Genomic DNA, 22922 nt, shown 5'->3' on the forward strand with positions numbered 1-22922 from the left:
GAATGTATTAATCACAACTTTGAAATACTAAAACTCCAATATCTTTATATCATCTTTGGGTCTACTATTATTCTGTTTTTCTCATAGTTTGTTTCTCAACTGCCTGGTAATTTTTTGATTGAAGTCTAAGTATCAAGAATGAAACACGGAAGAGGCTGGGTTGTCTCCTTCCAGTGAGGACTCACCCAATGCTTTAGCCATCAGTGGCAGAGAGGATCACCTCAATTCAATTAGGGATTGAACTGACCATGGCTGGCTAGCAATCTTGGTAATAAGGCTCAGACTACCTCTGCTTTGTCCTCATACCTAGGCTAAGGCCTCCTGTTGTCTCAACTGACAGCCTGGGTTGCTTCGTAAGGTCTCCCTCCTTGGTAGGCTCCAGAACCCAATTTTCATCTTTCTAATATCACACACTGTCAAAAACTATGTTGCCTTTCAGCCTCTGTCCTGGTGCAGCTTTGTCAAGAAATTTATCAAAAGGAAAACTGTTGGGGCCTCTGGGTGGCTCAGTGGGTTAAGCCTCTGCCTTCGACTTGAGTTGTGATCCCAGAGTCCTGGGATCAGCAAGCCCCACATGGGGCTCTTGGCTCGGTGGGGAGCCTGCTTCTCTCTCTCTCTCTCTGCCTGCCTCTCTGCCTACTTATGATCTCTGTCTGTCAATTGAATAAATAAAATCTTAAAAAAAAAAGGAAACTGTCACCTAGATTAGATTCATTCTTCTGAGTTTCTCTTCTCTTGGGGATTTTAGTCCTTCAAGTCCTGGCTATCTTGGCAGCCACAAACTCCAGGTTTTGTATTCCAGGCTCCAGGAGATTGCATTCTGCTGCCTTCTCCTCCTCTTGGCAGCCACTCTCGGGCTTTTTGGTCTTTTGCTCTCCACCAGGAATCACTTAATGCCCACAGAGGAGAAACAATGTGCAGAAAGTTGGGCTCAACTCAGTGGGCTTGTGTTCTCTCCAGTATCTCACTGTTCAAGTCTGGTGCAGGAGCAGCAATCCGATGCCTTCAAACAGATGTCTTTAAATATTCTCTCTGCATTTCTACTTGTTTGTGGTGGGAGCGCTGATTTGCTTCAAGCTACTTCATCACAGCCGGAAGTAGAAGTGATTAAATAACTTTTTGATCCTTACGAGGTTTCTACAGTTGTCAGAACCTACTTATTTATATGGCTCCTACTTATTTATATTACTCTTAAGAGGATTACTTTTAAAACCAAAACCATTTCTATCTTTTTCTTCTTAGATCTAGTTTTTGTCCTATTTTAAAGCTCTGAGAAGAAACAGTGGAGGAGAATGGTAACTGGTTTATTGGTTATATGAGGGAACACTCTCTTCTAAATATTTCAGTTTACATCATGTAAGTTAACACTAAATCCTTGGCAATTTGAATAATCTTGAATATTTGGTGATCATGGCTACCAGCTCCGGTTCCAAACAACTCTACAACGTAGATTATTTCCTTTTCTCTGAAGGAGAAGCCGCGACAAAGAGTAGGTGAAAACACTGCCCAGAGTTCCGGAATTTGAGACAGGGCTGGAATTCAACTGAATAGGCAGCGTGTGGAGATCTCAGCTTGAAACTTGGTTTTTAGGAACAAAGAGTTTGGTGGAGTCATTGTCCTTAACAGCTGGGAACTAGGAATTACATGACTGGGAGGTGGAGGGGCAACCTAACACAAACTGTACCTTAGCAGAGTTCATCTTGACTTCTTTATTCTTGACATTTAAAGATTTTTCCCAATTGATTGTGAATCAGGCCAATCCTCCCCCTTCCTTTTATTATGCGTGAACTTAGAGACAAGGCCTCTGAGCCTCAAAGAGACAACTTTCCCTCAGGCTTTATGTTCTCAAAAGGAAAAAAAAAATGCCACTTAGCTGTGTGGGAACCTTCTCTTCCCATGCCAAGAACACAGAGCAGCCTCTTGATCATGAGAAGAGATGTATAAGGACCTCTAAAATCCCCCAGATCTTGAACTTCTAAATGAAGGATTGTTAATACATTTAACAGTCCTTTAAATTTAAACAAGATCATCTCAAGTCAAATGCAAAGCACCTGTAGTAAAAACAAACTCCAGAAGGAAAGAAAAAGAGGCCCACTTGGGAAATCTGTAACAACACTGGTCTCTGAGGAGAAGTCTTCATTAGTTTTGGGAAGAATCACAGCCATGCCTTGCAGAGGTCAGAAAAATGGTCCCTTTGGCCATGGAGGTCCAGGCAGCAGAAGCTCCTGGGGCCCTAGGGGCAGAAAGCATGGCTGAGATGTCATAACTCTCATTTCCCTATCTCTGTCCTGGCTTTGTTGCTGATGTTACTGGTGATTGGTAGAGAGGCTCAGATTTCAGACATCTGATCAGAGGCCTCCAATCCTCCCACAGACCTCTGATTTGGTCTGTCCCTTCCACTCTTTGTTGACTCCTACTGTTATGTTTTCAAAGGCAAGGATGGTGATTATGAGCTTGAGGCTCCTCCTCTGGTTTCAACATCGCCTTTTACAACGGTCTGTGTGTGGCTCCAGTACTCTCCTCTCCTCTCCCCACATGACCAGCAGCACAGTGGATCCTGCTACTTGGCTGTCCCACTGTCTGCAAACTCAACATCAATGAAATCAAGGTCATCAGTGTCTCCCACAAAACTCCCATTTTTTCCTGTTTCTTTGTTACTATCACCCCTCAGGCTCTGTGCAGTTATCATCTTATGTGAGGTCTGGTCCAGGTCAGGAGGAAGCCGTAGTGCATTAGACCCTAATGAGTAACATCATCTGTCCTTTCCCATTCAGAAATCCTTCGAAAACAGTGCAGAAATCAATGGGTAGGACGAAAAATCCCGAGCTCCCAGACCGACTTCGGCCTGCACTCCATGCGGCCGGCCAAGGCTCCTCCACCCCTGCTGCTCGGAGGCTGGGGCTGCTGCTCTGCTCGGCTCCAGTGGGCGGGTCTCTGCAAGGAAACCAGCTGCTGGAGGGGGAGCCGCTAATCCACGGCCCCGTCCGCAACAACAGAGGGCAGGCCTTGCCCAGCCCATGGCCACTGCTCACAGGGCCCTCTGTGGCTACGGAGTCCACGACCGGACTCCTTTTGGACAACAGAAGCTGAGATCCCAGGAGGTGAGCGAGAGACTTGACCAAGCCAGAACTGAAACCAGAACTCAGGCTCCTGAGTCACAGCGGACGGAGCTTTCTAGTTCGACTCAGTGTTTGTCATTAGAAATCCGTGAGTTTGGATGTCTTTGGGAACAAAGATGCTCTGTAAAGAACAGCTGCTGGACAATAAAGTAAGATTCCCAGTTCACCCAGAACTGCAAAGCTTACAGAAAAGAAGGTGAACCGATTTTATTGCTTAAATACCAAATCTGTGAACCAAATGAGGTTCCAGCACCCGTGAATTTTTTTTTTTTTTTAAGAGTTTTTATTTAGGGTGGCTGGGTGGCTCAGTGTCTGTCTTAGGCTCAGGTCCTGATCCCAGAGTCTTGGGATCAAGCCCCACATCAGGCTCCCTGCTCGGCGGGAAGCCTGCTTCTCCATCTCCCACTCCTCTTGCTTGTGTTCCCTCTCTCCCTGTCTCTCTCTCTGTCAGATGAATAAATACAATCTTAAAAAAAAAAAAAAAGATTTTTTATGTATTCATGTGACACAGAGAGCATAAACAGAAGGAGCGGAAGGCAGATAGGGAGGGAGAAGCCAGCTCCCTGTTGAGGAGGGAGCCCAATACGGGCCTTGTTTGCAGGACCCCAGAATCACAACCTAAGCAAAAAGCAGATACTTAACTGACAGTCACTCAGGCAGACATCTGCGAATTTTTGTGTATTTGTGTAATATTGACCGAGACTATTTTGTTATAATATATACTTAAAATGTTATTTTAGCCATTAGTACATGTACAGTTCGGTGGCATTAAGTACATTCACAATTATCACTGCATCTGTCTCTAGAATTTTTCATCATCCCAAACTGAAACTATCCCCATTCAACAATAACTATCCACCTCCTCTTCCCCTAGTCCCTGGTAACCACCATCTTCCTTTCTTTCTTTCATTTTTAAAAAAGATTTATTTATTTATTTGAGAGAGAGAGAGAGAGACGGGGGCGGGGGACACAGAGAGAGAGAATCCAAGCAGACTCCATGTCCAGCATGCAGCCCAATGTGGGGCTCGATCTCATGACCCCGAGATCATGACCTGAGTTGAAATCAAGAGCCAGACATGTAACCAACTGAGCCACCCTGGTGCCCCATCATTCTCCTTTCTATGTCTATGAATTTGACTATTCCAGGCACCTCATGCGAGTGGTTTATTTCACTCATCTGGTTTATTTCACTTAGATTAGGGTTCTCAAGGTTCACCATGTAGCGCGTGTCGGGATTTCATCTTTTAAGGCTGAATAATGTATACTGTCCCGTTTTGTCTGCCCATTCATCTGTGGTTGAACATTTGTTCCTACCTTTTGGCCAGGGTGAATAAATGCGCTTGGACACTGGTATTAATCAAGATTTTTCAAAATGTATAAATACAGCGTCATGACTTCTAACTATGTGTAGACATGACTGAAAGGTAAGTAGGTGTGCCCGATGTCTTCATTTCACACCAAAGATATGACATCACTTTCATATCCTCTACCCAAATCAAACAGTCACTCTCTGGAAAGATAAGTGGAGACTTCACAGGACAAAAGATGGGAAAAAAAAAAAAAAGAGGAGAAAGAGAAAAGGGACAAAGAAGAGAGAATTTCTTGACATTTGCCTAAAATCATGGGAAATCTGCTTCAAGTGCTTGCTGATCGTGCTGAGTCACAGAGCAGCAGCCCCTAGGGTTCCATCCTGACCCCAGACAGCCCAGGAGGCTTAAACACCATAAACGGGACTACTAGCTAGAGACCAGAGGCTTCTAATAGGTTGAATCTATTCTAACAGAATTGACTATTGATTATTAGCACTTAAACAGACTTGGAGTGGCTTAGGGGGTCCTGTCTTACCTACACCTTCTTACATTTAAGCCCTCTGATCGAAGTCATTATGGGTTTGGAAAGAGAGGAAGAAACACTCATTGCTGTTCCTCCCCAACCCCACCTCCTTCCCTTTTATTTACCCAGAGTCGGCTGGACTGCCTTTATAATTCTACCCAGAAACTCTAAGAGGCTATTTCAGGATAAGTACTATAGTACTCTTGGGTGTGCTTTGGCAGCACACAGACCAATACTGGGCTGTTCTGAAGGGCCCATTTCTGAGCTTCAAGTTATCAAAGATTCCAGAAAACTCGGCTGAGGCCTGAGTGGGTGGTCCCGCTGTGCGGTAACACACAGAACTGGATGATTATGCTAGCAACCACGCCAAAAACAGTATCAAGTTCACACATTTAACCTTTGCTCAGGAGACGCTTTTATTTTTATGCTTTTAAATTCTAAAATGACTTCAGAATTCTACAGTTGCTACAAGCATGATCTGAAGAGCTTTTGCTGTCCTGGGCCACTGGAGGAAAGCTGCTGGCCTGGTGCTCCCCCACCCCGACTCCAAGGTGGACAGCGGCCACTCGAGGATCCATCCTTGAACATAGACAAGGACGTGTGTGGGAGGGCTCCGAGGCAGGTGAAGATCCCTGAGGCAGCTGAAGAGCCAGTGAACGTGTGACTGACTGTCACCATGACCTGGTTTTACCTCCAGCCTATGAGAATATGATTGGCATCTCCAAAGGATCTCCAGCTGAAGTTCTCTCCAATCCCACTTCTTCTTCTTCTTTGTTTTTTTTTTTTTTTAAGATTTTATATATTTATTTGTCAGAGAGAGCAGAAGCACGGAGAGCTGCAGGCTGAACAGGCAGAGCAGGCCGAGGGAGAAGCAGGCTCCCTGCTGAACAAGGAGCCCGATGTGGGACTCGATCCCAGGACCCTGGGATCATTACCTGAGCTGAAGGCAGAGGCTTAACCAACTGAGCCACCCAGGCGTCCCTCCAATCCCACTTTCTCTCAAACTCCGCATCAGCCGTACAGCCATTAATTTGCCAGCAGTTCCAACAGTTCCCTTTTGTTAAAATCTTCCCAGATGAAGCTGCAATGGTTGGTGGCACTTAAAGTCTGCATGGCAGGGCCCCCAACAACTCTGGCTACGTGAGCCTGCTGCTTAAACCTTGTTCTCCCACTAACCTGCTGTGTGGCCTTGGGCAAGTCACTACATCTCTATGAGTCTCAGTTTCCCCATCTGTAAGTGGGGAGGCTATTAGGGCCTACCTCACGAAACTTCTGTTGGGATTTATCGAGTTAGGATATGTAAAGCACCGAGAACAGTGCAAGCACTCACGTAAGCGTTGCCCTACTTCAGGCAGCCTGAAACACACAACTCCACTCCCCAAATACCCTCTCTGGGCTCTTCCTCTCCACGAATTGCCCAGTGCCAACCTCTCAGTTCAGGCCCTACTCATCCTTCCAAGTCCAGCTCAAATCTTATCGCCCCCACCGGCCCCTCCTGCTTCCTGGAAGAAAGGAGTCTTGTCTTCCTCTGAAAGGCCGATGCATGTGTCTCCTGCTGTTTTATGGTATGGCTGCTATAATCACGCCTTAAATAAGACAGAAAACAAAAAGGCTGTGCATGTTGTAAAGCACTGCACAGACGCTAATTCCAACAATAATGGCGTCCTCTTATCTCCACCACAGTCCGGGAGCTGCATGAGCGCAGGGATCACATTTGTTACCTTTGTTTCTCCCATAGTGCTTCACACAATAAGATTGTGAGTGAACTTTTTCAGTGCAGGAGTAAATGATTAATACTGTAGAAGAGTCAGTGTCCCAGATGGGTAGGTCACTGAGGGAATGGGAAGCTTGAGACAAACACCCTGAGGAGAGGAAGAGGAGTATTTTCAGACCATGGGTATTTTTCAGGTACAGTGTTCGTATTCATTGTTCGGGGCCTATGCCAGCACGTGGGCAAGTGAGAAGGACAGTCAGCATCTTAAAAAGCTTCCTCTGGGCCTCCGTTTCGATTCAGATCAGGGAAGTGTTCCAGGCTCTGCTTCTTGTTTTCTGGGTCAAACCCTCTCTCTCCCACCTAGCTTTCCTGCTCTGTCAGTTTCATGCTCTGTCAGTTACTGTTCTTAGTTGCAAGCAAAAGAAACTAACTTTGTCCCACTGGACCAAAAGAAAATTTACTGACAGTCTGGTGGGGGCTTGAAGAACCAAGAAAGCTAGAGTCAAAGCTTGAAAAAGATAGGAGTAGAACCGCAGAGGTGCGGGCTGTGGGGACCTCAGCAGCCACCGCACCACAGGAAAAGCCTCGTTACAGGCACAGCCGCAGCTGTGTTCCTCACATCCTTGAGCACCGACCACATCAACGTCCAGGAGAGAAAGACCAGCTAGCCAGGTGGGTCCCATGTCATGCCACACTGCACCCAAGGCGGGGGGCGGGGGAGTGGAAGATCTGGCCCTTTGGCTTGTCAAGGGAAGCAAGCACCATGTCTTATAGGAGGTACACACAGAGAGGCAAACTTGATTACCTGGAAAAACAAAACAAAAAAACTGGGGAAAAGAACTGTTGGAAAAGGAAATTGGATACTGACTGCTAATTACCAAAAACTGCCACCACGCCATGCATCTGGGGCTGTGTCTTGATTCTCCTTTCCAATTTTGCCCACCCAGATGGACATCGTCCCTGAAAAGCACTCTGGTGTTTTGATTCTGCTTCTCTCGCGAGAGACTTTCTTGCCGCTGCTTGCGGTTCTCCACGCTACTGGGATGCCCAAGCCCAGGTTCTCCAGACTTTCAGGCACGGCAGATAATCTATTTCTTTACTGTTGAAGATACTCGTTGTGTTTTCTGCTACCGCTGAAATCATCCTAACGGATACAGCCTTCCAGCCACTACTCTACACACCAGGCACACTCGGAGATGCCACTCCCATCTTCCAACCTCGGAACGTGAGCCCAGAGGGAAACTCTCCCCACCCAAAAAAGGAGAAGGCTTTCTGCAGCTGCATGGTTCACACATGTCTTAGGCCAGCCCCCCTACTCCTTATCCTTTGTCTTTTTTGGATAAGCATCATGTAATTTGGGACCACAGATATTGAGTAATTACCATAGCAATGATTAGGGATTCACTTCAGGAATAAGGAAATATAATTATAGTCCCCTGGCAGCTTGTTTCCATGACAACAGGGGCAATTGCAATTGATCAGCAGTTTTCTAGTTCTAAACAGATCCGTGAGTCTCATTCAAATGAAATGCTAAAGAGCAATTAAGTGCCAGCGGCAGACATCGCTGAAAGGGACTGGAGTCGATCCTGCTCCGTGCCAAATCCTGGAGGCGCACCCGGACTTTGGCATCCTGTGAAAATCTACAGTGCTCCACAGCTCTAGAGCACCAATCCCCTACTAAGCACAAGAGAAATGGGACAGGGCGAAAGAATTCCAGGAAGAGGAGGGGATTTTGGAATCTTGAAACAAACCGTCTTGGAACTGGAAGTCAAAGGATCATTTTCTCTCTCCAGCACGTGAACTCTGTCCTGGGTCTCCCACGCAGAGGACAGCTGTCTAACCTGCCATCAAGTTCTGTAAGGACTCCACCTGCGGTCTGTTCCACGCCTCAGTGGCTCCACCTGAAGAAAGACCTTTTCAGAAACCATTTCGGAATCCACTAAAGTCTTGCTCTGGGCTCTGGAAATAGAAAACTAGTAGCTACCCTCTCCTTATCTCGGTAATAATATTACCCAGCATTTGTAAAGTGCTATTTAATGGCAGATAGTGGAATGTCACGTGTGGTTTTTGTGGTACTCGTGATAAGCCGGGAAGAGAGCATATCTATTTCACAGCTGAAGGAGCCGGCTTGGTCAAGATCACACAGCACAGGAATGAAAGCAACGCGTGCGCAAGAGACCATGACTCCCGCCCTGCTGCTCGCTCACACGCTGTGTCACCATGACTAGAGATCCTTCATCCTCCATCCCCTCTAGACTTGCTCGGCCCAGCTCCATTCGTTCTCCAGTTTAGCCCCTAGATGTCATTCACTGAGTGGTCTTGTCCCTCTTTTCTAGTCCATGTTCAATCAGCACATCACAGGTTCCTAAGTAGAGTAGAGTATAACTGCTCAAGTCACTGAGTCACTATATTAACGTATAATGTATTATTTGTTTCAGGGGTACAGGTCTGTGAATCCTCAGTCTTACATAGTTCACAGTGCTCACCATAGCACATACCGTCCCCAATGTCCATCACCCAGTCACCCTATCCCCCCCACCTCCCTCCCCTCCAGCAACCCTCAGTTTGTTTCCTGAGATTAAGAGTCTCTTATGGTTTGTCTCCCTCTCTGGTTTCATCTTGTTTCATTCCCCCCCCCCTTCCCCTATGATCTTCTATCTTGCTTCTCAAATTCCTCATATCAGTGAGATCATACGATACTTGTCTTTCTCTGATTGACTTATTTCACTTAGCATAATACCCTCTAGTTCCATCCATGTCATTGCAAATGGCAAGATATTGTTTTTTGATATTTCATTGTGTATATATACCGCATCTTCTTTATCCATTCATCTGTTGATGAACATCTAGGTTCTTTCCATAGTTTGGCTATTGTGGCTGCTACAAACATTGGGGTGCACATGCCCCTTCAGATCACTACATTTGTATCTTTAGGGTAAATACCCCGTAGAGCAATTGCTGGGTCATAGGTTAGCTCTATTTTCAACTTTCTGAGGACCCTCCACACTGTTCTTCAGAGTGGCTGCACCAGCTTGCATTCTCACCAAGAGTGTAGGGGGGTTCCCCTTTCTCTGCCTCCTCACCAACACCTGTCATTTCTTGACTTATTAATGTCAGCCATTCTGTCTCGGTGTGAGGTGGTGTCTCACGGAGGTTTGGTTTATATTTCCCTGATGCCGAGTGACGTTGAGCAGTTTTTCATGTGTCTGTTGGCCATCTGGATGTCTTCTTTGCAGAAATGTCTGTTCATGTCTTCTGCCCATTTCTTGATTAGATTATTTGTTCTTTGGGTGTTGAGTTTGATAAGTTCTTTATAGATTTTGGATATTAGCCCTTTATCTGATATATCATTTGCAAGTATCTTCTCCATTCTGTCCGTTGTCTTTTGGTTCTGTTGGTTGTTTCCTTTGCAAAAGCTTTTTATCTTGATGAAGTTTCTATAGTTCTTTTTTGCCCTTGCTTCCCTTGCCTTTGGCGATATTTCTAGGAAGAAGGTGCTGTGGCTGAGGTCAAAGAGGCTGCTGTCTCACTAAATCTTTTCTGACTTCACCTCCTGAAAAGCAGCAAGGCTGAATGATCTAAGGTACCACACGGGGACCGGAGAGCCTGAGCTCCATGGCAATCTCACCGACGACATGCTGTCTTATTACACTGTGTAATTCTCCTTTCCTGGTGGGCCAGGGCACAGTGAAAAGAGTCAGCATGGCAAAAAAGAGCAGTATTTGTACATTCGGTACCTGAATAATGTGAATGCCTGCTCTGTGCCAGGCATAGCTGCAGAGGCCGGAAATACAGTGAACAGCCATGTAGGCCTGCCCTTATGGAAAGGTAAACCACGAGAACAATGGCAAGGAGGCCTGATCCAGGCTGAGGGGGCCAGAGTAAGCTACTCACTGAGGAAGGCACACTTGGGCAGAAAAATAAGGATAGAGGTAATGAGCTGGGAGCAAGTGGAGATGGGGGATGGGGTTCTTCCAGACAAAAGGGCGGCCACACGCACAATCAGCTGACTTGGATTCTAGTCACACTTCTAAGACTAACAGCACCCCACTGTGATCTCTTCAATAGTCTGTGTCCCCATTTGTAAAGTGAAGGTATTGATCAGGACTAAAAATTACCTTAGACTTTTGCTTTTTTTTTCCCCCAAGATTATTTATTTATTTATTTGACAGAGAGAGAGAGAGAAAGAGAGAGAGATCACAAGTAGGCAGAGAGGGAGACAGAGAGAGAGGAAGGGAAGCAGGCTCCCTGCCTAGCAGAGAGCCCAATGTGGGGCTCGATCCCAGGACCCCTGGATCATGACCTGAGCCGAAGGCAGAGGCTTTAAACCACTGAGCCACCCAGGTGCCCCTTACATTAGACTTTTAACATTGGTGTGTGTGTGTGTGTGTGTGTGTGTGTGTGAGTCTGTGCGCGTGCGCAGAGGGGCTGCACAGGGGTCAATCACAGGCAATTTTTCTTTTTACAGTACAGATGTCTTTTTTTTAAGCATCTATCCTGCCATGAATTCAAAGAAATGGATTTCAACAACTCAGGTTTCTTTCCATTTGTTCTAAAAAAGTGTGATTTTCTGGATGGAGCAGGCTGGCACTTGAACCCAAGGAACTTTCTCTTTTGCTTCCTTCTTTTCCTGATCATTTTCCCTCACACGTTTCAGGAAGCTATCTTGGCTGTTAGAGGGCTTAACGTGTGCAATATATATACATGAATTCTCTTGGCAAGAATCTTGTCCAACAGGACCTACAGCATTCTGGGCAAGGTTGTAGACTAACACTTTTGTCAGGGTAACACGTGTGCGGGAAGTCCTTTTTGACAGATCCCATACCCTTTGTCTCTAGTATCACCTGCCTATAGATTCACAGGTGTGGGGCCAAAGGAACAATTCTATGTTTCCTAAAAGGCACAGACAACCATTTCCGATAGGCAGTTTCAAGCATGACCCAAGCTCCTCCCCCTGTCCTCTGTCCCTTCAAGACAACTGCTTCCCTCAGTGGCGGGCCCTCAAGCAAACAGGCACCGCTGTTCCTCCCAATCAGCCTCCCCTACTGGACAATGAGGTCCTGACACAAAATTACCATTTTCTGCTCTGTCCCACATTTCTACCTCCTATTTTGGGGATTTAGGAGAAGAGAATAATCCCTGAATCTCCCCTGCCAATATGAACTTATCACCTCAGCCAGATAGGATCTATCAATGCCACATTCATTACTTTAAAACAAAGTCTTTTTTGAGATATAATTCACATGTCATAAAAATTCAACCTTTCAAAGGATACATTTCAATGATTTTTAGTCCATTCAAAGAACTGGGCAATTATCACCACCACCTAAGTTTAGTTTTTATCATGCCCCAAAGAAACTCCATACCCATTAAGAGTCACCCCCCAAACTACCCCATGCCTAGCGACCACTAATGTTTCTGTCTCCATGAATTTGCCTATTTGAGTCACTCATATAAATGGACTCATACAGTAGGTGGTGTTTTCTAACTTCCTTCTTTCACTTAGCATGTTTTCAAAGTTTATCCTTGTCATACCATATCAGTAATTCATTCTTTTTTATTCCCACATAATATTCCATTGTATAGATATACAACTCATTGTATTTATCCATTCATCTTTTTTTTTTTTTTTAAGTTGTCATGAATGCCATCGTGGGGCTGGAACTCAAGACCCCAAGATCAAAAGTCACCTGCTCTACCCACTGAGCCAGGCAGGCACCTCAAACCATTCATCTTTTGATGGACTTTTGGATTGTTTCAACTCTTTGGCTATTATGAATAATGCTGCTATGAACATTCATGTACAAGTTTTTGTGTGGACATGCGTTTTCATTTCTCTTGGGTGGATTTCTAGGATTGGAATTGCTGCATCATATGGTAATTCTATGTTTAACTTTCTGAGGAACTGTCACACAATGGCTGTACCATTTTACATTACCATCAACAATGTATGAGGGTTCCAATTTCTCTACATTCTCAGAAACACATGTTACTGCCTGTCTTTTTTTACTATAGCCTTCCTAATGGCCATGAAGTGGTATCTCATTGTGGATTTGATTTGCATCTTCCAGATAACTAATGATGTTGAACACGTATATTTTCGTATGTTAATGGACCTTTTAATATCTTCTTTGGAGACGTGTATTCAAATAGTTTATTCAGGGGTGCCTGGGTGGCTCAGTGGGTTAAAGCCTCTGTCTTTGGCTCAGGTAATGATGTCAGGGTCCTGGGATCCAGCCCCACATCAGGCTCTCTGCTCAGCAGCCTGATTCCCCCGTCTCTCTGCCTGCCTCTCTGCCTACTTGTGATTTCTGTCTGTCAAATAAATAAATAAAATCTTAAAAAAAAAAAAAAAAAGAAACCACTACTTTAAAAAAATAGTTTATTCATTTAAAATTGTTTTGGTCATCTTATTACTGAGTTACAAGAGTTCTTTACCTATTCTGAATATGACTTTTATCAGATGTATAATTTACAGGGCACCTAGGTGGCTCAGTTGGTTAAGCGTCTGTCTTTGGCTCAAGTCATGATCCCAGGGTCCTGGGATCGAGCCCCATATCAGGCTCCCTGCTCAGCAGGGGGCCTGCTTCTCCCTCTTTCCTTGCCTGCTGATCCTCCTGCTTGCGTTCTCTCTCTCCAATAAATAAATAAAATTTTTTTTTTAAAAAAAGATGTATGATTTGCAAGTGGTTCCTTCTATTCTGCGGATGGTCTTTTCATTTTCTTTTCTTTTTTTTTTTTTAAAGATTTTATTTATTTATTTGAGAGAGAGACAGTGAGAGAGAGCACGAGCGAGGAGAAGGTCAGAGAGCAAAGCAGACTCCCCATGGAGCTGGGAGCCCGATGCGGGACTCGATCCCGGGACTCCAGGATTACGCCCTGAGCCGAAGGCAGTCGTCCAACCAACTGAGCCACCCAGGCGTCCCGTCTTTTCATTTTCTTGAAGGCATTATTTGCAGGACTGAAGTTAGTTTTAATGAAGTCCAATTTACCAATTTTTCTCTTTTGTCACCTGTGGTTTTGGAACCTAAGCAATCACTATCTAATCATAAAGATTGACTCCTTTGTTTTCGTTTAAGAATTTTATAGTTTTAGCTTTTACATTTAGGTCTGTAATCGGTTTTGGATTCACTTTTGTGAATGGTTTAAGAAAGGAGTCCAACTTCATTCTGTGACATGTGGCTATTCAACTGTCCTAGCACCATTTGTTAAAAGGACTATTCTTTACCCGGGGCGCGTGGGTGGCTCAGTGGGTTAAAGCCTCTGCCTTCGGCTCGGGTCATGATCTCAGGCTCCTGGGATGGAGCCCTGCATCGGGCTCTCTGCTCAGCGGGGAGCCTGCTTCCTCCTGCCTCTCTGCCTACTTGTGATTTCTGTCTGTCAAATAAAAAAAAATAAAATCTTTAAAAAAAAAAAAAGGGCTATTCTTTACCCATTGAATCGCTTGGCACATGTGGTGACAACCCATTGACCACAAATGTGAGAGTTTACATTTGTACTCTCATTTAAATTCCATTGATCTACATATCCTTATGCCAGTCCCACACTATATAGGCTACTATAGCTTTGTAGTAAGTTTTAAACTTGAGAAGTGTGAGCCCTCCAAGACTGTTTTGGTTATTTTGTGTCCCTTGCATGCCTATATGAATTTTAGAACTGCTGGCCAGTTTTTGTAAAAAAAGTCAGTTGCGACTGTGATAGGAATTGCACTGAATCTGTACCTCACTGGGGGGTACTGCCATCTCAACAATATTAAGTTTTCCAGTCCATGAATGGGAATGTCTTTCCATCTATTTAGATCTTTTTAAATTCTCTCAATGGTATTTTGTCATTTTCAGTGTGTTAAAAATCTTGTGTTTCATTTTTTTAAGTTTATTTATTTTCTTTTTAGTGCTCTGTACACCCAACATGGGGCTCAAGCTAACACCCCTGAAATCAAGACTTGCCTGCTCTTCTGACTGAGCCAGCCAGGCACCCCTTGTGTTTCTTTTATTTAATTTATTACTAAGTATTTTATTCCTTTTGATGCTATTGTAAATGGAGCTGTTTTCCTAAGTTCATTTTCAGATTGTTCATTGCTAGTGTACTGAAATACAAGTGATACACACACACAAAAAACAATCTTGTATTCTGCAACCTTGTTTTTTAGTCTAGTAGGTTTCTTGTGGATTCCTTAGGATTTTCTAGGTATAAGACCACAGTATCTGCAAATAGTTTTACTTCTTCTTTTCTTTTTTTTCTTTATAAGATTTTCTCTTTATTTTGAGAGAGAGAGTGTGTGTGTGAACAGGGGAAGGGGCCAAAGAAGAGAGAAAATCTCAAGCAGACTCCACAATGAGCACAGAGCCTAATGAGGGACTTGATCCCATGACACTGAGATCATGATCTGAGCTGAAATTATGAACTGAACGCTTAACTAACTGAGCAACCAAGGTGTCCCTTGGTCCCTGTCTTTTATTTCCTTTTATTGCCTAATTGTCCTAGCTATAATCTACAGTACAATACTGAATGGACATCCTTTTCTTGTTCCTGATCCTTCTTTTACCATTGAGTATGATACCTGCTGTGAACTTTTTGTAGCTGTCCTTTTTTAAGTTAAAGAGGTTCCATGTTAGTCCATGTTTTGAGAGTTTTGATCATTTGTCAAATGCTTTTTCTGCATCTATTTGGATGATCATGTGGTCTATGCCCTTTATTTTATTAATATGGTCTACTGATTTTGTATGTTAAACTAACCTTGCTCTCTGGGGGTAAATCCTGCTTGATCATGGTATAGAATCCTTTTTATGTGCTACTGGATTCAGTTTGGTAGGATTTTGTTGAGGTTTTTATGTCTATATTCATAAGGGATATTGGTCTGTAGTTTTCCTTTTCATGTGCTAATACCACAACCAGGTAAAAGGATCATGAAAGGAAAGTCCCCTCCTTTTCTATTTGCCACATTCATCCTTACATGTAAAGTCTGCTCATGCCCATCAGCCATTCCAAGTCCTGTCCATCACTTGGAGCCAATCCAAGGCTTCTTCATTCCCAAACCCTTTCTTGACTGCTCCAGTCCCAGAGTGAACTCAGCCTCCCCAAAGCCCCTTCAGTTCTGAATGTACTTACAGGTGGCATTTACTATAAGGAGCTAGAGCTGAAATAACATAGTAAATGCTGGGTGTAGGAAAGAAACTGGAAGCAGGACAGGTGGAGTCCTAATGAGTAGCAGAGCCTCAGGAAGGCAGCTAAGGCAGGAAGACACCTGAGTCTGGTGACCCAGGACCAGAAGAACAACTCAGGGCCATGTGACTAGCCTTCCAATAAGGCCACAGCCTCTTGAGAGGCAGAATAGTGGATGGTTAAGAATTACTGCTTAAATACTTGCCTCAGCAGCTTACCAGCAAGTCATTCTCTAGACTTGGCTTTCTTACCTTTAAAATGGCAATAGTGTCATGAACAAGACAAGAATAGCCACTCTTATCACTTTTATTCAGCATGGTACTGTAATTAGACAGGTAATTAGACAGGAAAATTAGGTAATTACACAGGAAAAAGAAACAGAAGGCATTCAAATTGGAAAGGAAGAAGTAAAACTCTATTTGCGGACATAATTTTATATATGGAAAACCCTAAATAAGCCACCAAAAAACCTGTTAGAACTAATAAATGAATTCAGTAAAGTTTCAGGATACAAATCAATATATAAAAATCTGTTGCACAGGGGTGCCTAGGTGGCTCAGTGGGTTAAGCCTCTGCCTTCAGCTCAGGTCATGATCTCAGGGTCCTGAGATCAAGCCCCACATAGGGCTGGCTCTCTGCTCGGCGGGGAGCCTGTTTCCCCCCTTTCTCTGCCTGCCTCTCTGCTTGTGATCTTTCTCTCTCTGCCAAATAAGTAAATAAAATCTTTTTTAAAAAATCTGTTGCATTTTTATACACTAACAATGAACTACTGGAAAGAAAATTAAGAGAACAATCCTATTTACAATTGCATCAAAAAAAAGACACCCAGGAATACATTTTTTTAAAAGATTTATTTATCCATTTGAGATAGAGAGAACACACAGAGGGAGAGGAAGAGGGAAAAGCGGGCTCCCCATTGAGCAGGGAACCTGATACAGGGCTTGATCCCAGGACCCTGAGATCATGACCTGAGCAGAAGGCAGATGCCCAATGACTGAGCCACCCATGCATGCACCTTTCCCCCAGGAATAAATTTAACCAAGGAGGTAAAAGATCTGTACACTGAAAATAATAAGACATTGATAAAAGAAATTGAAGAGGATACAAACATAATGATTTTCTGTACTCATGGATTGGAAGAATTGTTAAAATGTCCATACTACCCAAACCTACAGATTCAATGTAATCCCTATCAAAATTCCAATGGCATTTTTCAAAGAAATAGAACAAACATTCCTAAATGTTATATGGAACCACAAAAGATCCCAAATAGCCCAAACAATCTTGAGAAACAAGAACAAAGTTGAAAGTATCACAACCCCTGATTTCAAATTACATTATAAAACTACAGTAATCAAAACAGTATGGTATCAGCATAAAAATAGACATATAGATCAATGGTATAGCCCAGAAAGCCCAGAAATAAATACCTACATAAATGGTCAATTAATTTACAACAAAGGAGGCAAGAATATACAATGGGAGAAGGATGGTCTCTTCAATAAATGGTGTAGGAAAAACTGGACAGTCACATCCAAAAGAATGAAATTAAGACTACTCTCTTATACCCTGTACAAAATAACTCAGAATGGATTAAAGACTTTAATGTAAGACCTGAAACCATAAAACTAGAAGAAAACACAGGCACTAAGCTCACTGACAGCAGTCTTGGAGGTGATTTTTTAGTTCTGACTCCAAAGGTAAGCACAACAAAAGCAAAAATCAAGACGTGGGACTATATCAAACTAAAAAGCTCCTGCACAGCAAAGGTAATCATCAACAATATGAAAGAGCAGCTTACTAGCTGAGAGAAGATATTTATAAATCATATATCCGAAAAGGGGTTAATATCCAAAATATATAAAGAACTCATATAACTCAATAACAAAAAAACAGTCTGATTAAAAAATGGGCAGAGGATCTGAACATGTTTCTGAAGAAGACATACAGGTGGGCATCAGGCACAGAAAAAGATGCTCACCAACACTAATCAGGGAAATGCAAATCAATACTACAATGAAGTATGAATGTTAGAATGGCCATCACCAAAAAGATAAGAAATAACAAGTGTTGGTAAGGATGTGGAAAAAAGGGAAAGCCTCATGCACTGTTGGTCAAAATACAAATTGGTGTAGCCACCACAGAAAACAGTATGGAGGTTCCTCAAAAATTTAAAAATAGAACTAACATGTGGTCCAGCAATTCCACTACTGGCATTTATTTATTTTTTTAATTTCTAAAAAGGATTTTTTTTTTTAATTTATTTGAGAGAGCAAGAGAGAGAAAGGGAGAGTGAGCATGAGTGGGGGGCAGAGGCAGAGGGAGAGGGAGAAGCAGACTCCCCACTGAGCAGAGAGCCCAATGTGGGGCTCCATCCTAGGACCCTGGGATCAAGACCTGAGCCAAAGGCAGATAGATGCTTAACCAACTGAACTACCCAGGCACCCCCGCAACTGGTATTTATCTGAAGAAAACAAAAACACTAATTTGAAAAGATATATGCACCCTTGTTCACTGCAGTATTATCTATATGAGCCAAGATATAGAAACAACCTAAATGTTCATCAATGAATGAATGAAGATGATGTTACACACACACACACACAAACACTATTCAGCCATAAGAATGAAATCTTGCCATTTGTGATAATAGACAGAACTTGAGGGTACTGCACTAAGTCAGAGAAAGACAAATACCATATGATCTCACTTATACGTGGCATCTAAAAACTGAAAGAAACAAACATGAAGAACAAAACTAATAAATACAGAAATACCCTGATGGTTGCCAGAGGGGAGAGGTTGAAGGATGGGTGAACTGGGTGAAGGAATACAAATTTCCAGCTATAAAATAGTCATGGGGATGTAACATACACCATGGTGACTATAGTTAATAATACTATTATTTGTATTGTACTGGATGTATTGTTCTATGTATTATACATATTATTTGTATTATATATTTGACAGATGCTAAGAGGATAAATCTTAAAATTTCTCATCACAAGAGAAAAACTTTTTTGTTAATTTTGTATGGTGACAGATGGTAACAAGACCTATTGTGGTGGTCATCTTACGGTAGATATAAATACTGAATCATTACGTTGTACACCTGAAACTAATATGGCATATGTCCATTATACATCAATTTTCTTAATCTCAATTTTTGAGAGAAATAGGGATGATAAAGTCATTCGCAGAGCATGTGAATATTATGAGTCACCTGTGCAAAACATGTTGCATTAAGTTCAATAAGTGGGAGCTTTAATATATGCCATTGGATACTCCCTGTGAAAAAAAGGTGTGTGGTTAAAGGAGTCTTGAAAATGTTCCGTACTACATCCCCCTTCTCAAGAGATTCCCAGGACACATCAGCATAGTAAAAGGACTGAAAAGTCCGATGTAAAAGACCCTATTTGTTTTGGCTAAGAATTTCCCAAACCTATTTGCCAAGCTGACCCTCTCTCTCTTTTTAAATTAAGCACATTTTGGGAAACACAATTTTCATTGTATTTAATAAATAAAGGAAGTCACATTAAATTGTTAAAAACTGAACATGTTTTACTATTTTGCTTTCCCCTCAGGCAGGTATAATTTAAAAGCAGCAGCCTAGGAGAAATCAAGGCTTCTAAACCTAGAGAAAGAACAGTATGCTTTAAGAGCCTGAAGAAAATGAGAAATTTCAGGCAGAAGGAGCAGATCAATAATGAGCTATTTTTGGCCATGGAGACATTTCCAGAATTACAGATTCTTGGAGTTTGACAGCATGTTAAAGTTCAGCTCCTTTGAATTCTCACCCAGTGCAGAATTTCCCCTTTATCAGTCCAAACCCCTGCTGGCACATACCCAGCCTCCCCAGTTTTAGACAGCTCCAGAATTTAGGAAATTCTCCCTCACCCTGGGCTGAAATTTGCCTCCTTGGAACCTCTACCCAAGACCATGCTAGCAGAATTTCAAGGTTTGTGTTTTAGTGAGAGCTGTCCATTTTGGAGAGAGCAAACAAAATGCACAGAAACTTTGTGAATCATTATACAATCTAAAATAACATGATTATTAATTAAGTAGTAAACTGAAATTAAAAATTATTGGAAACATGTTAATTATACTTCAGTTAAAAAAAAGAAGTGTTGGAAACAACATCTTTCATTTTCTCCATCTGTGAAGGGGACAAATAATCAGAAATTCAGCTATAGAGTAAGCAAGGTAAGCAATGATATAGTAGTTACTTTGCAGGTGGAGTTATTTTGCAATTGTCAATTTCTGAGAAGAAAAGGGGAATGTATATTTTAAATGACTCCTGTTTTCTTGTCTTTTTAATTTAAAAAATATTTAAAGAGACATTTTAAAAAACTCTTCATCCAAAGTTTATCCTTCCAGCTTCCTTTATTATAAAAAACAACTGTTAAATAGTTAAAATATAATGTATGTCTCATAAACAAGTTTATCAGCAAAAGCCAGTAATAAGAACAGGGGACTTTACCTCTGTTTGAACCAATATGGAATTCCAAGGCTTTGTCCAACTTAAAACCTAAGGAAAACTCCAAGGGGGTAGATGGAATAGAACTTAAATGGGAGGAGAACCCCCCCAGGATCCAGGCTCTTCTAAAAGTCCCAAATCACTCAGTAAGAAATCAGGGACTTGGCAAAACCATAAAAAGGGCAGGCTGTGTTTTCATAGAACAGTCCTTCTAAAGGAGAACTTTCTAGATGCAACCTCACTTTGCATTAAACTACTAGTTGGTTATACTTTAGCACTTACACCTCATTCTGACACTGTAAGGCAAAAAAGGTTCACATTCCTGTTTTACAGCTGAAGGAATGGAAGTAAAACCAAAACATTCATACTGAACAACACTCAAGCATAGATCAGCACATACTGCCTTTGTGACAAATAATGAGTTCAGTGCTAGCTGTGTTCTCCTTTCAGTGAAATAATCTCCTTCAGTTAAATGTGATAGTGTTTCTACTAAAGAGAATAGAAAACAAATACAAGCCTGTCGAGGAAAAGAGTCAGTATTAGTTGGGACCTAAAAATGCTGCCACTGAGCATTGCCCTGCTTGCCTAGGACTTTTCTAAGTTGTGCTCAACTGAAGTGTCTATTAGAATTTACTCACTGACATACAACCCGGAGGATGTTTTTGTTCTGGTCTGTCTTTGAGTCACAGCAGAAATATCACAGCCCACATCATCCATTCCTTCCACGTGTATTAGGGCAATTGGTGCAGTGCCCAGCACTCACGGGAAACATTTGTTGAGCACCCAATGCGAGGTTGCATAAAACCTGGTCCCTGACTTCATGGAACGGGCAGTCAAATGAGAGAGGCGGACAGGCAAATCAATAATTTCCATAGAAAGTGACAAGTCCTCTGCTGGAGCCAGGCATGGGATGCTCGGGGGCTGCCAGCAAGAAGCAGACGAGGGAGTGGGAAAACGCTTCTCAGCGGAGCTGACATCGAAGCTGCCCGGAGCAGAGTTGTTTATTTGTTTTTTTGTTTTTTAAGATTTTATTTATTTATTTGTCAGAGAGAGAGGGAGAGAGAGCGAGCACAGGCAGGCAGGCAGAGGCAGAGGGAGAAGCAGGCTCCCTGCCAAGCAAGGAGCTGGATGTGGGACTCGATCCCAGGACGCTGGGATCATGACCTGAGCAGGAGGCAGCTGCCCAACCAACTGAGCCACCCAGGCGTCCCTGCCTGGAGCAGAGTTTAACCATCTCTCACTCCGACTTCAATTCCCAGCACCCAGGTGAGAAAGGACCTGCTGACCCTGCTTTTCTAAGTTCCTGACGCTGTCATGGCCAGAGTTCTGGGCCTGGGCCCTACGGAGGGAAGGGTGGGGGGAAAGGGGAAGCTGAAGAAGGGAGGGAGGAGGAAAGAGAGACGGGAGGGGTGAGGAAGGTGGGGGACAGATGGAGAAACAGAGAAATCAAAGAGCAGGGGCGCCTGGGTGGCTCCGTTCACGAAGCATCCAGCTCTTGGTTTCCGCTCGGGGGCTGATCCCGGGGTCGCTCGTGGGACGGAGCCCCCAGCGGGTTTCACAGCCCGCGGGACACTGCAGCCATTCCGTCTCTCCCTCTCCCGCTGCCCCTCCCCCTGCTCACGCTCTCACGCTCATGCTCCCTCTCCCCCTGTCTCTCTCTCTCAAATAAATCAATCTTTAAAGAAAAGAAAAAGAAAACAAAGAGCAGAAGTGAAAACTTCATGACAGGTTCCAGAAGTTGCTCGAGATTGCCAGAGGCAGGAAGGGCGACCGCCCCGCGCCCGAGCAGTCGGTGCTCCGCGCGCGCGCACAGTCGAATCCCGGACCACCCTCTGGCGGCGCCGAGCAGCCGGCCGCGGGGACGCAGTCTCCTTCTACCCACGGGAACTTCTGAGCCCAAAGCTCCCGCAGCAGTGGGGTGCCGCCTCGCCCACGACTGAGGGCGGCAAAATGAAGGCGCAGCTCCCTGTGCTCTCCTGGGAAAGGGGCCAGACTCGCGGCCGTTCCCCCGCGGGGCCCCCTCCACAGAGAACGCACGAAGAGCCCCAAGTCTCCCGCCTTCCCAGAGACGCAATCGTTCGGACCTGGGACTCTGCCAAAGACCTGGGGCGGGGAGCGGGGCAAGTATCCACTGGTACCTTAGCTTGTCTTCTAGGGTCTCCTCATCTGAAGAGAAGGTCCCATTGCTGACCGTCCGGGGAGAGCGACTCTTATCCCCTGCCGACGCCTCCTGGGACGACGAAGGGTCTTTCTTCTTCCTCCGGCCAAACAACCTCTTAAAAGGCTGGAATTTGCCTCCTTTCTTCTTGTCTGCGGATGACAGGACAGACACACGCTGCAGTTTGCCCGCGCTGTACCTGGGCCCGAGCAGATTACCGCGGAGCCGCCTCCGGCCACGGGAGCTGGGGCAAAGGGCGGCCGGCGGAGGGAAGCGGCGACCAAGCCCTCTGCCAGGAATGTCAGGGCCAGGCCCCGGCTGGGCACAGTCACGCACAGACACGCCAACGGCACCGTAAGTCTCCTGCCACCGCGCTCCCGAGAAGCACCTGGGGGCGGGGGGCCACGGTGGGGTCCCGGGGTCCACGGCGGCCGCACAGCAGCCCCCGCACGTGCCGCA

At 44.1% G+C, this 22922-nt stretch overlaps 1 protein-coding gene across 1 annotated transcript in view; it reads right to left on the bottom strand.

Moving 5' to 3' along the window:
* CRACD (capping protein inhibiting regulator of actin dynamics) overlaps positions 1 to 22656 on the bottom strand; it is a 54155-nt gene extending 31499 nt beyond the window's left edge. The window contains exon 1 of the mRNA XM_044224981.1: positions 22444 to 22656. The gene's annotated coding sequence lies outside the window, so the exon portion shown is untranslated. The remainder of the gene's footprint in view (positions 1 to 22443) is intronic.
* Between the last annotated feature and the right edge of the window lie 266 nt (positions 22657 to 22922).

This window comes from Neovison vison, chromosome 11 (assembly GCF_020171115.1).
Source record: "Neovison vison isolate M4711 chromosome 11, ASM_NN_V1, whole genome shotgun sequence".
In the NCBI taxonomy this organism is placed as follows: Eukaryota; Metazoa; Chordata; class Mammalia; order Carnivora; family Mustelidae; genus Neogale; species Neogale vison.